This window comes from Bombina bombina, chromosome 6 (assembly GCF_027579735.1).
Source record: "Bombina bombina isolate aBomBom1 chromosome 6, aBomBom1.pri, whole genome shotgun sequence".
NCBI classification, from domain to species: Eukaryota; Metazoa; Chordata; class Amphibia; order Anura; family Bombinatoridae; genus Bombina; species Bombina bombina.
Genome location: NC_069504.1, coordinates 985519921 through 985533185, shown reverse-complemented (window position 1 = coordinate 985533185; position 13265 = coordinate 985519921).

Sequence of the window (13265 nt, the reverse complement as noted above, 5' to 3'; positions counted from 1 at the left end):
TGCTTTGCAAAATCAGCATTCTGCTATGCCATCAAGCATGTCAGAATTTCACCTGTATCCCCCACAAGAGCCTTCCTCATACGGGAGTTAATTAATTAACCTTTGATTTACATTGGTTGGTACACAGTACTTAGGCTCACCTGGTGAGACAGGTATCTATCTCTGATGAAGTGCATGTACGACTGCACTGGCAACCTGGCTCCGGTATTTCTTTCCTCCTTTGTTGTTCATTTTTAATTTTAGGAGGATATTACAGTAGAACAAAATCATGTAGTGGCTAGGAATAAGGTCCGATAATTAGTATAGTAGTAGTTTGGAGGAGCACTCAGTTTTGGTAAGGGTTAATAGTGGTGGAGCTAGGGAGTGGATAGGGATAATTACAATTTGGCTGAGTCACAGTTAGGGAAGGGTTACTAGCTGTAGGGCCAGCTTGCTATTGAGGATAGTTGAGGTACGAGCTTGGTCACAGGTGTAGGAGCAATGTGGTCAGGTTGCAGTTATGGTCAATTGCAATCAGGAAAATTTAGCCCCAGTTAGGATTAATAGTTGTGGGGTCAGGTTAAAGTTAGAGTTTATAATGTTGGTTAACTCAATACAAAGAACTGCCTATTTTTGTTTATCTTCATTAAATTTTACACAGATTTGAGGTTAATATGAGGATTTTACACTCAGTAAAAGCAGCTGTAGGAAAAAAAGGCATAGTAGCAACATGCATAGGATTCTGTTGTCACTAAAGTACAGTGGCTTCTATAGAAATAAATACTTTTTGCTATTATATGAGAGCTGTTGTCACACAAACAAATCAGGACCAGCTGTGTAGCAGCATTGAGATAGCTTGTGAACAACACATAGTAGCAACAGGATTGTCAATACAAAGTGATCATGATGCTAAAACATTCAGAGTGATTATAATCTAGGCCAGTGCATGCCTTTCTAAGATGTTTTATTTATACATAATAAAAATAAACTGATGAGAGCAGAGGATTGTTTTAAAACTGTACCAAAAAAAATTAACACAAACATTTTTAAGGTCTATTAATTCTAGAATAGTGTATTGAACTGCCTATTGTTTCTTCACAAAATGTTTTGATAATAGAATTGTATTTTTAAAATTGAATTATTTTACACAAATGTGTGTGACAGTTATCACTTCCTTTAACACATTTTGTTTAATTGTCAAGGTGACTTTTGAGCGATTGTGAAAGATTCTATAGAAGTCTTAGGAACGCTTTGAGACCCAAAGGAGTTTTAAAGACAGGCAATATAATAATGTAATAATTTTATGATCATCTGGATACAAAATACAAATTACAGTTTTGTTTGGTTCAGCCTATTTTGCAGTTAACTGTAAATATACCTGATGAAACAGCTGCCATTGGTATTGGTTAATTTCAAAATTATATACCAAAATTAGTTCACTAAAGAGCATTTCTTTTCATTCTTATAAGTGTAATTGGTATTAAAGAACAATACACCAGTTTTCTTAAAGAGACAAAATATAACATTTTAAATATATATATATATTTTTTTTTCAATAAGTATTAGAAAATGCATTAGAAAAATGTGTCTGGTAAAATGTATTACTGTTTAATGGCATCTGTTAAGAGATATAGTGGGGGAGTATATTGTGTCAAGAATTACACAATTGGAATCATTAAACCCACCCACATATACATACATTAACTATATATATATATATATATATATATATATATATATATATATATATATATATATATATATATATATATATATATATATATATATATATATATATATATATATATATATATATATATATACACATACACATACACATACACATATTTTGGAACCCTTTCCAGATAAATACCTTAAAATACCTTTAAACTTGAAAAATCAATTTTTTATATTCTTTAATATGTTTTACAATGTAACTAATATAAATATTATTTAAATATATATTTTCATACTTGTCTATACCATGAATATGAAAGGAGCTGCAACCATTTTCTTTTTATTCCTTTGTATCTTTTTTGTAGTAGAAATGTGTTAGTGTTTAATTTCCTTCTTTTTATATTGCTCCAAAAACACAGGGCTAGATTAGTAGAACGCAATCGTTAACACAGAGCGCATTATCTTGTGCTTGGCCTTGCGTGAACAGTAATCTACAATTTGGTTTTATAAGCGTATGGTTAAAAATTGTATCCAAAGCATTTCAACGCATCACAAACTTATTTTATTTTTTGTGCACTATACTTTTTCTGTATAGTACAGATCACATTAGCTCTCTCATTTGCACTCATTTTACAAGGGATCAGCCAAAATTCTACTTTAAAATATAGTGCTTTTTAAACAATTATTGCTTACAAGTTTTCATTACAAACACATAAAAATGCTATGTTGATAGAAGATTTAAGTTACATTATATTTAGAATTAATACATAGGAAACAGAGGTTTAATAATAAGCAGAAGGTCTTTTTGTGGCAAAATTAAAAAGGTATATAGTATATGATAAGGGGCGAGACTGGGAAGAGGTTAATAGTGTAAGTGCGTGTGTGTATGTCTATGTCTGTATATACAGTATATGTGTAAGTATTCCTGAGTAATTTGCTTCCTGAGAGGAAGTATGTCAGAGGTGTGTGTATAAATTGCAGTCCTACAGGTAGCTTGTTAGCTTGTATTTTCATATACCCCTGAAGAAGTCTGCCCGTGTGCAGAGGAAACGCGTAGGGTAACTAACTCCTACCATCAAAGTGTTTAGGACTGCTGCTCTTTTGAGTTTCTCTTTGGCACCTGCCGTATGTGACAGGAAGTGGGTCTCTTGGTGCTGCTGGTCGGCGTCTGAGGTGTTCCCGCTGAGATTTGCTACAGGCGAAAGACAACTAGCCAGAGGGCATTACCGCTCATACATTACTGTCATCTTGTAAGTGTGCAATTTTCTGTGTGTGTCATTTACCTGAATAAACGCTGCTGTGATTCGTGGATGTGCTGTTTTCTTCTTGTCATTTCTTATATGTGTAAGTATGTGTGAAGTATTTTACACATACGTATCATTGACATAGTATAGCACAGAACTAAATAAAGAACTCCAACATTTAAAGGGACATGAAACCTAACACTACACGAGACTTCCTGTGAGGGCGGAGCTAGCAGAGAGCACGCTAGCACGGAGCTCTGAGGAAAGAGCCGAGTTCAACGGGCCCAAGCGACCACATTCCTTGACCCAAAGCCTAAGGGGTCTGGAATCATAGAAGCAGTCGCGAGGAAGTCAGCTTATACCTATTGGCCCTGTCGGTGAGGGCACTGCAGTTGGGCTGGGACAGCCTAGACATCTATCTGCCTCGTAACTGGGAAGCAGAGCCAGCACAAGAGACGGAGGTGACAGCTCAAGCCATATACAACACTCTGAGAGGGCTGCAGCATCCCTATCAAGTATCGGGTATCCAGGTTGGTAGCAAAAAGGTGAAATCGGCATAATGCTCCCATGCTGTGAAGCTTACCTGTGATTGACCAGGGCGAGGGAGGCCGAGGTGAGCTGCCGGTGTTGTCAGGATCAACGGAGGTGGGCGATCTGTGCCCCTGCAGGTGGAGACCGGCATAGACTGCGCAAGACGCCGGGGCATTGGCGTAGGGTGCGCAGGGCTATAGGAGGAAAAGCCGAGACACTCAGAAACGCCGGAAGACGCGTGCAGGGACACGCTGCAAAAGTGACGACACATAGCTGTATTGCCTGCTGGAAACAACCCCAGAGCGGCTAAGGAGAGCGACCGGAGGATCACACTGACTTGTGAGTTGTATCTTACGATACCACATTTATTATTATTTTTTTTGTGGGGCAGGGTCGCTGAAGTCAAGGGCCGATAAAAGAGAGATTAAGGTGACACCTGGAAGGCCACTAATGACCATAACCTGTTTTATGCCGGTATAAACGATCTACCCTTACCCAACTTATAGTGATCAGGGTGCAAGCTGGAAACAAGTTAAAGGGTCTTTTGCTGTGTTTGCTGCAGGGAACTGAGCCCGGGAACACACTTGGTTTCATTTAGCTACTGTAAGCAAGTACACGCTAACAGCAATAAACCTTGTATAAACATGGTTAGTACATGGAAGAGCCCCATTTTGTTTGGACAGTGACCGAGCTAAGTCCCACATTATATGTGATCAGGCCAAGGCTGGAGTGAGAGTTGGACTTTGTACCGGACCCCCTTGAGGCACATATAGTTTATATTTCCTCCAGCGTAGCAATACTTGACTGTGGATAGGATTAAACCCAGCTGGCCTCGAGACTTAAAACGGGAGATCGAGAAACAGGAGGTACTCAGGCTTTCAAGGCTATAACACTGTGTAACTTTGGGTGGAACGAATTCAACCTTGGCCAGACAATTGTGTAGTATCCAGGGAGAGCAACTCCCTAAATCTGCCTGAAGGATCTGCTTTTTTTTCACAAATCAGGTTGTCATGAACTGGGCAGATCACTCCAGGAGCTGGAATAAGTAACTGTATCAACCTAAAGAGAAGGGAGTTGTGGGCCCCCCACTGATTTAGCAGGAATAAAGGCCACTGACACTCCTGGACTTACTCAAATCCTAAGAAGAAGCCATTATTTGCTTCAGAAAAAAGACAGCCTTGCATTAAGTAGTCAACTATTGATATTTGCTAGGGTTATTAGCAGGGTGTGAGCCAAGGTGACACATCTTACAATTTAAGGTTCAGCCATTAGATAGTAGCAGATACTGGTTATATATAGATTGGCTACTATTTCATTATCTATACTGTGTGGTATCTAATGCTGATCACTGTTGAAGTTATTGTATTTAATGGATATGAATATAATATAACCTTTTGCAGGCTTTCCAGACGATTAATAGCCACACCCGGCAATCCCCAGAGTATAACTATCTGGGATAAGAATATATAATCTGAACCTTAGAGGGTAATTCCTATATTGGTGCAAGGATTTACTTGACAAGTTTGCTGAGTGTTGTTCCTAGTAGAGGGCATAAATTGAGGTTATTTGATCAAATATCCGGAATCCGAGTAAATTACCTCGAATAGGGTGTTCAGATACTTAAACAGGAGTACCCTCAGGGGATCCCTATTTGACAACTAATTGAATGTGATTAGTGTCAGAAGGGTTCCTTTTTTTGTGTTTTTGTTAGTCTTTGGGTGCTAGATTAGTTGTGAAACAGTATCCTAAAAGCAGCCCGCTGCGGCTCTACCTTTAGAGTCTTAGACTTAGTCAAAAGCTTTAGATAAATTCACTGGAAGTTTTAGATTTACTGTTTTATCTAGTCCTGTATTTCTGGATGGTGTTGCGGTAAAATTTCACTCACGTTCACTTGGATTGATTTGTGGGGGTCTTTTTGTTGCTTTCCCCCTATTCCTTGGGATTCTGCACTTCCCTATTTCTTCTCTCACTATATCTACGACACAATCACTTTTTCGTTTTCTCACAATATCACAGAAGCACGATAATTTGGATTCAATTTTCTACCTTCTTTACCACACTTATTAGCAACGACTTTTTCTGATTTCTTACTCATGGACAAATATATGTCCCACTCTAAACCAAATTCCATGCCACCCAATGCCACCCAAATAAAAAGGACAAAAGGACTAAGCCCAGTGAGCCTGAGGCATGCAGCGAATCAGGTACGAGCAGTATTGATACCACAACATTATTACATCAAATATCTGAACTGCTGATGCCGCAGTTTGATGCCCTGAAGCAAGAAATAAGCAACCTGTCGGTAGAAGTTAAGCAGTTCTCTCCTAGACTTATGGAATTGGAAACAAGAGTTTCCGACCTAGAAGATAAACTATCTACTCAGGAACAGTTAAATGAAACACAAGGCAAGACCTTACACACATTACAAGCTAAGTTAGAGGATTTAGAGGATAGGTCACGGCGCAACAACCTTAGAAACATAGAAACATAGAAACATAGATATTGACGGCAGATAAGAGCCATAGGCCCAGCAAGTCTGCCCGACCTTACCTAACAGTATAAACTTATCTAGTTCGTAGGATAGCCCTATGCTTGTCCCATGCATTTTTAAAGTCCCCCACAGTGTTTGTTGCAACTACCTCTTGAGGAAGTTTATTCCATAAATCAATCACTCTTTCTGTAAAGAAGTGCTTCCTCAAATTACTCCTGAATCTACTACCCTTTAGCTTGAGCTCATGACCCCTTGTTCTTGAATTTTCCATTTTATGTAAAATACCCACAGCCTCAGTTTTACTAAACCCTTTAATGTACTTGAAAGTTGCTATCATATCACCTCTTTCCCTTCTCTCCTCTAAGCTATACATATTTAGGTCATTGAGCCTATCCTGGTAAGTTTTATTTTTTAGACCATGTACCATTTTGGTAGCCCTCCTTTGCACAGATTCAAGTTTGTTAATATCCCTCTGAAGATATGGTCTCCAGAACTGCACACAATACTCAAGATGAGGCCTAACTAATGATCTATAAAGTGGCATAAGAACCTTACTATTTCTGCTGCAAATACCTCTACCAATACATCCAAGCATTCTGCTAGCCTTACTCGCTGCATTACTACATTGTTTACTAAGTTTTAAATCATCTGAAATAATAATTCCCAAGTCCTGTTCCTCGTCTGTAACAGTCAGTAAAGTGTCATTGAGTCTGTAATTAACATTTGGATTTTTCTTCCCTAAATGCATTATTTTACACTTTGCTATGTTAAACTTTAGATCCCAGTCGTTTGTCCAATCCTCCAATTGTTGTATATCACTTCTCATTTTGTCTACCCCCCCCGGAACATCCACTCTGTTGCAAATTTTTGTATCATCTGCGAAGAGACATACTTTCCCCTGTAGCCCTTTGCTGATATCGCAGATAAATATGTTAAACAAAACAGGCCCCAGAACTGACCCCTGAGGAACACCACTAGTAACAGCCCCCTCTGCTGAATGAACTCCATTTACTAAGACACTTTGTTTTCTGTCCTTAAGCCAGCATTCCACCCATTTCACAATTTTTGAATCTAGACCAAGGAGATATAGTTTGTGAATAAGTTTATTGTGTGGGACGGTGTCAAATGCTTTGCTGAAATCTAGATATGCTACATCAACTGCTCCTCCCTTGTCTAATACTTTTGTTACATAATCAAAGAAGTCAATTAGATTAGTCTGACATGATCTCCCTGAAGTAAAACCATGCTGATTTTGGTCCTCTAAATTGTTTGTCTTTATGTAAGTCATAATTCTTTCTTTTAAGAGGCTTTCCATTAATTTCCCTACTACTGAAGTTAAACTAACTGGCCTGTAGTTGCCAGATTCTTCTCTACTGCCCTTTTTATGAAGGGGTATTACATTTGCTATTCTCCAATCATCTGGGACAGCTCCTGTTAATAGTGACTGATTAAACAGATCAGTTAATGGGACAGTTAGCACTGATCGAAGTTCTTTTAAAACCCTTGGATGAATATTATCAGGACCCACTGCCTTTGTAACATTTATTTTTGATAATGCTAACAAAACCTCATCCTCTGTAAAAAGATTACTGTTAAGCTTGTTTCTATTTTGTGTAGCATCCCTTATTGTAGACATTGTATCTTCACAATCTTTAGTGAAAACAGAACAGAAGTAATCATTGAGACAGTCTGCAATCTGCTTATCACCTTCTATTATTCTACCATCAACTGATTTCAATTTTACTATTCCTACCTTATTTTTTCTTCTTTCACTGATATATCTAAAGAATGTTTTGTCCCCATGTTTTACTGACTGTGCTATCTTCTCTTCTGCATGAGCTTTAACCTTCCTAATTAACTGCTTAGTCTTTTTTTGTTGGAGTCTCCATATTTTCATATCATCATCTGCTTGTGTGTGTCTGTAATTTTTATAAGCTATCTTTTTTGTCTTTACAGCATGTGCTACTTCTTTGGAAAACCAAATTGGTTTCCGCTTTCTTTTACTTTTACAGACATGTCTAATACAGTGTGCGGTTGCATCTAAAATGGCACCTTTCACAAATTCCCACTGTTCTTGAACCCCTGTAATAAGAGTTTTCCCCTTTAAATAGTTTTTTAGGTATTCTCCCATTAATGAAAAATCTGCCGTCCTAAAGTCTAAAACTTTTGTTTTAGTCTGGGTGGACAGTTCCTGAACATGAATACTAAACCAAACAGATTGATGATCACTGGATCCTAAGTTCTCACCTACAGACACATCTGAAACTGTATCACTGTTTGTAAGTATTAGATCTAATATAGCTTCCTTACGAGTTGGTTCCTTGACTAATTGTTCAAGTGATTCCCCTAGCAGAGATTCAAGAATATACCTGCTTTTAGCCGATCTAGCAGAAGGAATCTTCCAGTCTATATCTGGCAAATTAAAGTCCCCCAGTACTATAACCTTACCCTTCATGGTCATTTTGGTTATTTCATCTAATAACAGATTGTCCAGTTTTTCATCCTGCAATGGAGGCCTATATACAACCCCTATTCTAAAAACATTTTTATCTCCAATTTCCAAAGTCACCCAAATACTTTCCACCTCATCATTTGTTCCTACAATTTCAGTAACCTTTATATTTTCATTTACATACAAAGCAACTCCTCCACCTTTCTTTCCTACTCTGTTCTTTTTAAATAACCTGTATCCAGGTATGACTATGTCCCAGTCATGCAAATCATTGTACCATGTTTCTGTTATAGCTACTAAATCCAAGTTGTCCCTAGTCATTAATGAAATTAGTTCAGGTAATTTATTTCCTAAGCTGCGAGCATTTGTGCTCATGGCACGAAGATTTTTTCTACTAGAATTTCTAGAATTGTTACTTGGACTAACAGTTTTGGCATGCTGTGGGGGGCAGGTGGATATATTAATGCTACCCCCCTTTATTAGTTTAAATGATTTCTAATAAAGTATTTGAACTCCTCTCCCAGATACTCTGTTCCTTTAGCATCCAAATGCAAGCCATCTCTCCTAAATAACCTAGTATCTTTCCAAACAGAGCTATAATGGCCAATAAAACCAAATCCTCGTTCCCTGCACCACTTATCTAACCAAGAATTAAATGTTGTTATCCGCTCCATCTTTCCTGCTTCGTGGTCATACACAGGTAAAATAGCAGAAAATGATAGAGTTGATGCCACAGTCTCTAAATGATTACCTAGGTCACAAAACTGTTTCTGAACAGCAGCAACATGATTACTAGCCAGATCATTTGTTCCTAAATGTACAATCACATCTAACTCACTTCCCTTTCCTGCTGCCTTAACAATTCTCAAAATACGATTCTTATCCCTGTGAGCAGTAGCTCCTGGAAGACATCTAACCTCCCTTGTATCTCCTTTACTTTCACCTAAATACACATTCCTCAAAATAGAGTCACCCACTAACAGTCTTTTTCTCAAAAACACATCTGCAGTTCTTTCCTGTGTTATGTTACCTGGAGAATCAGGTGCCAATAGATTTAAATTACCTGTTACAGCTTCAGAGGGCTCAGAAACAGCAATCTCCTCATCACAAGTGTATTCGGCAAGAGCAGCATAGGAGTTGGGCTCCCAGAAACGGCAGAATACTCTGACCTCTTAAAATTTGCCTCTACTATACTTCCGCAAATGGTTGGCAGCCAGATAGAAGACTTGGTGATTCCAGTGGAAAGAGCTCACAGACTAGGACGAATACAGGAGAAAGCTGTAGCCATGCACAAGCCTAGACCAGTAATAATAAAATATTTAAATTTTCAAGACAAGTTTTATCTTCTAAGATTATACCGTAAGAATAACGTAATTAAGGTAGGCCAGACAAGGATATTGCCGTTTCAAGATTTTTCGATAGAAACACAGACAAAGCGAAGGGAATTGGCGCCATACTGCTCCAGACTCATTAATGCCAATTTGAAGGCTAGAATGCTGTATCCTGCGAAAGTTGTGCTGGAGAGGGATGGCGCCATGCTCACATTCTCAAAAGGTGGATGAAATTAAGGCTTATTGTCAAAAGTTTGGGATATAGTGTGATTAGTAGGTACCCCAAAGGGAAATATGTAGACATTGTACCAATGTTAGTTCTTATGTTGAAATTGCTTTTATTTCTAGGTGTAAGGTATTTTGATGCTTGTCACTCCTCAGCCCTCCCCACTCCTAGCATCCAAGGGATGCTTATAAAAATGGGGAAGAGAATTAAATGCAATAGCGTTGGGGGAATTCTTTCTCCCCAACCATTAGTGAAATATGGTATTTTTTCCAGATGTTTGAATATTAAGCCGAGACATGCTGGATTTAGTATCTTGTTTGTTGGGACTTTGAATTATGATACAGGTTTAGCTGGTTTTCCCCAGCTTTTTATTTTGTATTCCCCTCTGTTCTTTTTCTTCCTTTTTTTTTTTTTTTTTTTTTTTCTTCTCTCCCTCTATTTTCTCTCCTCCCCCCTCCGTACGCTGCAAACTAACATAAGACTTGATAAATGGAGATGAATACACTTAAATTGTTGTCCTGGAACATAGGAGGTATATCTTCACCTATTAAGCGAAAACTGATGATAAAACTTCTGGCCTCCCATAAACCCGATCTAGCTTTTATTCAAGAAACCCATTTATCCCCGACTGAAGCGGCCAAACTACAGATTAAATGGGTAGGGAAGGTTCTCTCTACTTCCTATAACCAAAGGAAAAGAGGCCTAGCTATATTGATCAACAAACAATTAGAACATCAAATTGTATCACTATATAATGATCCGGAGGGAAGGTACCAAATTTTAGAAATCATAATAAACAGAAAACCATATGTTTTTTGCAATATTTATGGCCCCAATAAAACTGATAGAGATTTCTGGGAATCATTGGGCCTCAAACTGTTTCAGTTTGTAGGCAAAAATATTATAGTAGCTGGTGACTACAATATGACATTTTCAAATTTGTTAGATAGATTTAATAGTAGATCAATGGACAAAAAGATGCGGGAATCAAAGATACTCCGCAAATTTTGCCAGAAACTTGCTTTAAAGGACGTCTGGCGAATCCAGCACCCAGATCAGAAGGGGTACACGTGTGAGTCCAGATCATTTAGATCCCTCTCTAGGATAGATTTCTTTTTAGTGTCCGGTCAATTAATGAAATCCGACATAAAATCGGATATCAAAGATTGTCAGGTTCTGCCTGGTTCAACCCATTTTTCTCCTAGCTACACCCACTATTTTCTGATTTGTTCCTCCTTCCTTAAGAGTGCCGCTCACCTGTTACACCTTGCTCAGTATTGATGATCTTCGCTACAGAGAGGATTACCTGCCTGCTCAGCCATTTCCTTCTCTACCTTGTAATACGGAGTTCTGAGCCTTTTTCCTAATCAGCAACATCTATTTTGGAATCCTATTTTAAGTCACTCTCTCTCCTTGTGGGGTAAAGTACCTATTGTGTTTTTCTATCACCTCTCGCTGCTTTCTTTTTACCGCAGCTCATACCCTCAGTGTTCATACAGCCTGTCAGTGGGATTCTCCTGATTACGCTACTCACCGTGACGTCACTTCCGGGTCTGCTCCGGTCTCACTCTAACTGCTCTGATACACCTACGAAGGTAACCCCTCTTGCTCTCCTAGCTGCCTGCATAACCAAGGTACAAATTACAGCTAAACATCATATTTCATAACATGCAACTCAGACTTGTATTAAAGATAGAAGTTTATTCATGAACTTTAAAGCCTAAAACCGCAACTTCACTTGTTTGGTTCTCTGTTGCTGTAATGCTGCTTGTCTGAATCTTTATCGTATTATCCTTTTTCTGTTATTATCTAAGGGTGATCTTAACAGTATATTTCATTTTCTTATTCACTTTCTGCTGAATAAGTTATCAATGCTTGTTATATTATACTTAATCACAAGACTGAAGGAAGCCTTTTCAGTAATAGAGGTTTTAGGCAGTCCTGTGTAACATACATATTATTATTCATTCTGCAGTTGTGTTCCACCTATACACATATTTACCAGTTCCTGATATAATACTGAGCCCAAATAACTATGGAACCAGCAGACCTACATCAAATAGTGTATAATCTCAATCAAAAGGTAGATCAACTGGCACAAGGCCTGCATGATTTACAAATTGAGAATGCTGCACTCAGAAAAGTAATTACAGAGTCTATCTCTATAAAGGGCAACCAGACTGAAACTGTTATTGAACCTCAAGTCTCTCTTCCAGACCTCTTCTGTGGTAACAGAAAAGCATATAGGCAATTTAAAAACGCCTGCCTTTTATTGTTTTCAATGAAACCTAGGACTTACCCCACTGAGAGAGTGAAAGTCCTCACTACAATCTCCTTTCTCAGGGGGGATCCTAGAAATTGGGCTGATAAATTCATAGAGAACCAGGATCCCATTCTTGGATCCCTTGTAGATTTCTTCACCAGTATGGATGAAATGTTTCAGAACACAGATATTCAGCTTACTGCTGAGATGAGTCTGAGGAGTTTAAAACAAGGAAAGAGACCTGTGGAGGACTATATCACAGACTTCAAACAGTTCGCCACTGATGCTCTCTGGACCCCAGTCGCCCTGCGTAATCAATTCCGGTTGGGACTTTCAGAGTCTTTAAAAGACGAATTCGCCAGATTTGAATTATCAACAACCCTGGAAGCCTTTATGAAAACAGCTATCCAGATAGACCGCCGTCTACGTGAAAGGAAGGCAGAAAAATATGCAACAGACCTAAAACCTAAACCCACTTCTGGATCTTCGACCCCAAGCAGTGTGTCTGCTACGAAACCATCTGTGGAACCCATGGAGATTGGTTTCCTCAGAGGTCCCCTCTCCCAAGAGGAGAAACAACGCAGACGCTTAAGGAATCTATGCCTGTACTGCGCTAGCCCAAGTCACGCTGTTCAGGACTGTTCCCTACTTTTGAAGAACAAAAAATGTAAGTCCACTTACCTTTATACATCTCTACCTTCTCCTGAACATTCTCCTTATTGTACTTTATCTGTCTCCCTACAGTTGGAGCAAAGTCAACTGAGGATCAGTGATGCCATTGTCGACTCTGGCGCTTCAGGGAATTACTTGGATCGGGACTATTGCATTAGGGAAAATATACCTCTAATAAAGAAAACCACTCCCATACCAATCAGAGTCATAGATGGATCACTCATGTTCTCTGGACCTATAACTCATGAGACTGTTCCACTCATGCTTAATATTTCAGGACATTACGAATTACTCTCTTTTGATGTTCTTCCCTCTCCTCATTTTTGTTTGGTTCTCGGGATGAAGTGGTTACAACTTCATAACCCCACTATTGTTTGGCACCCTTTTCAAATAAAGTTC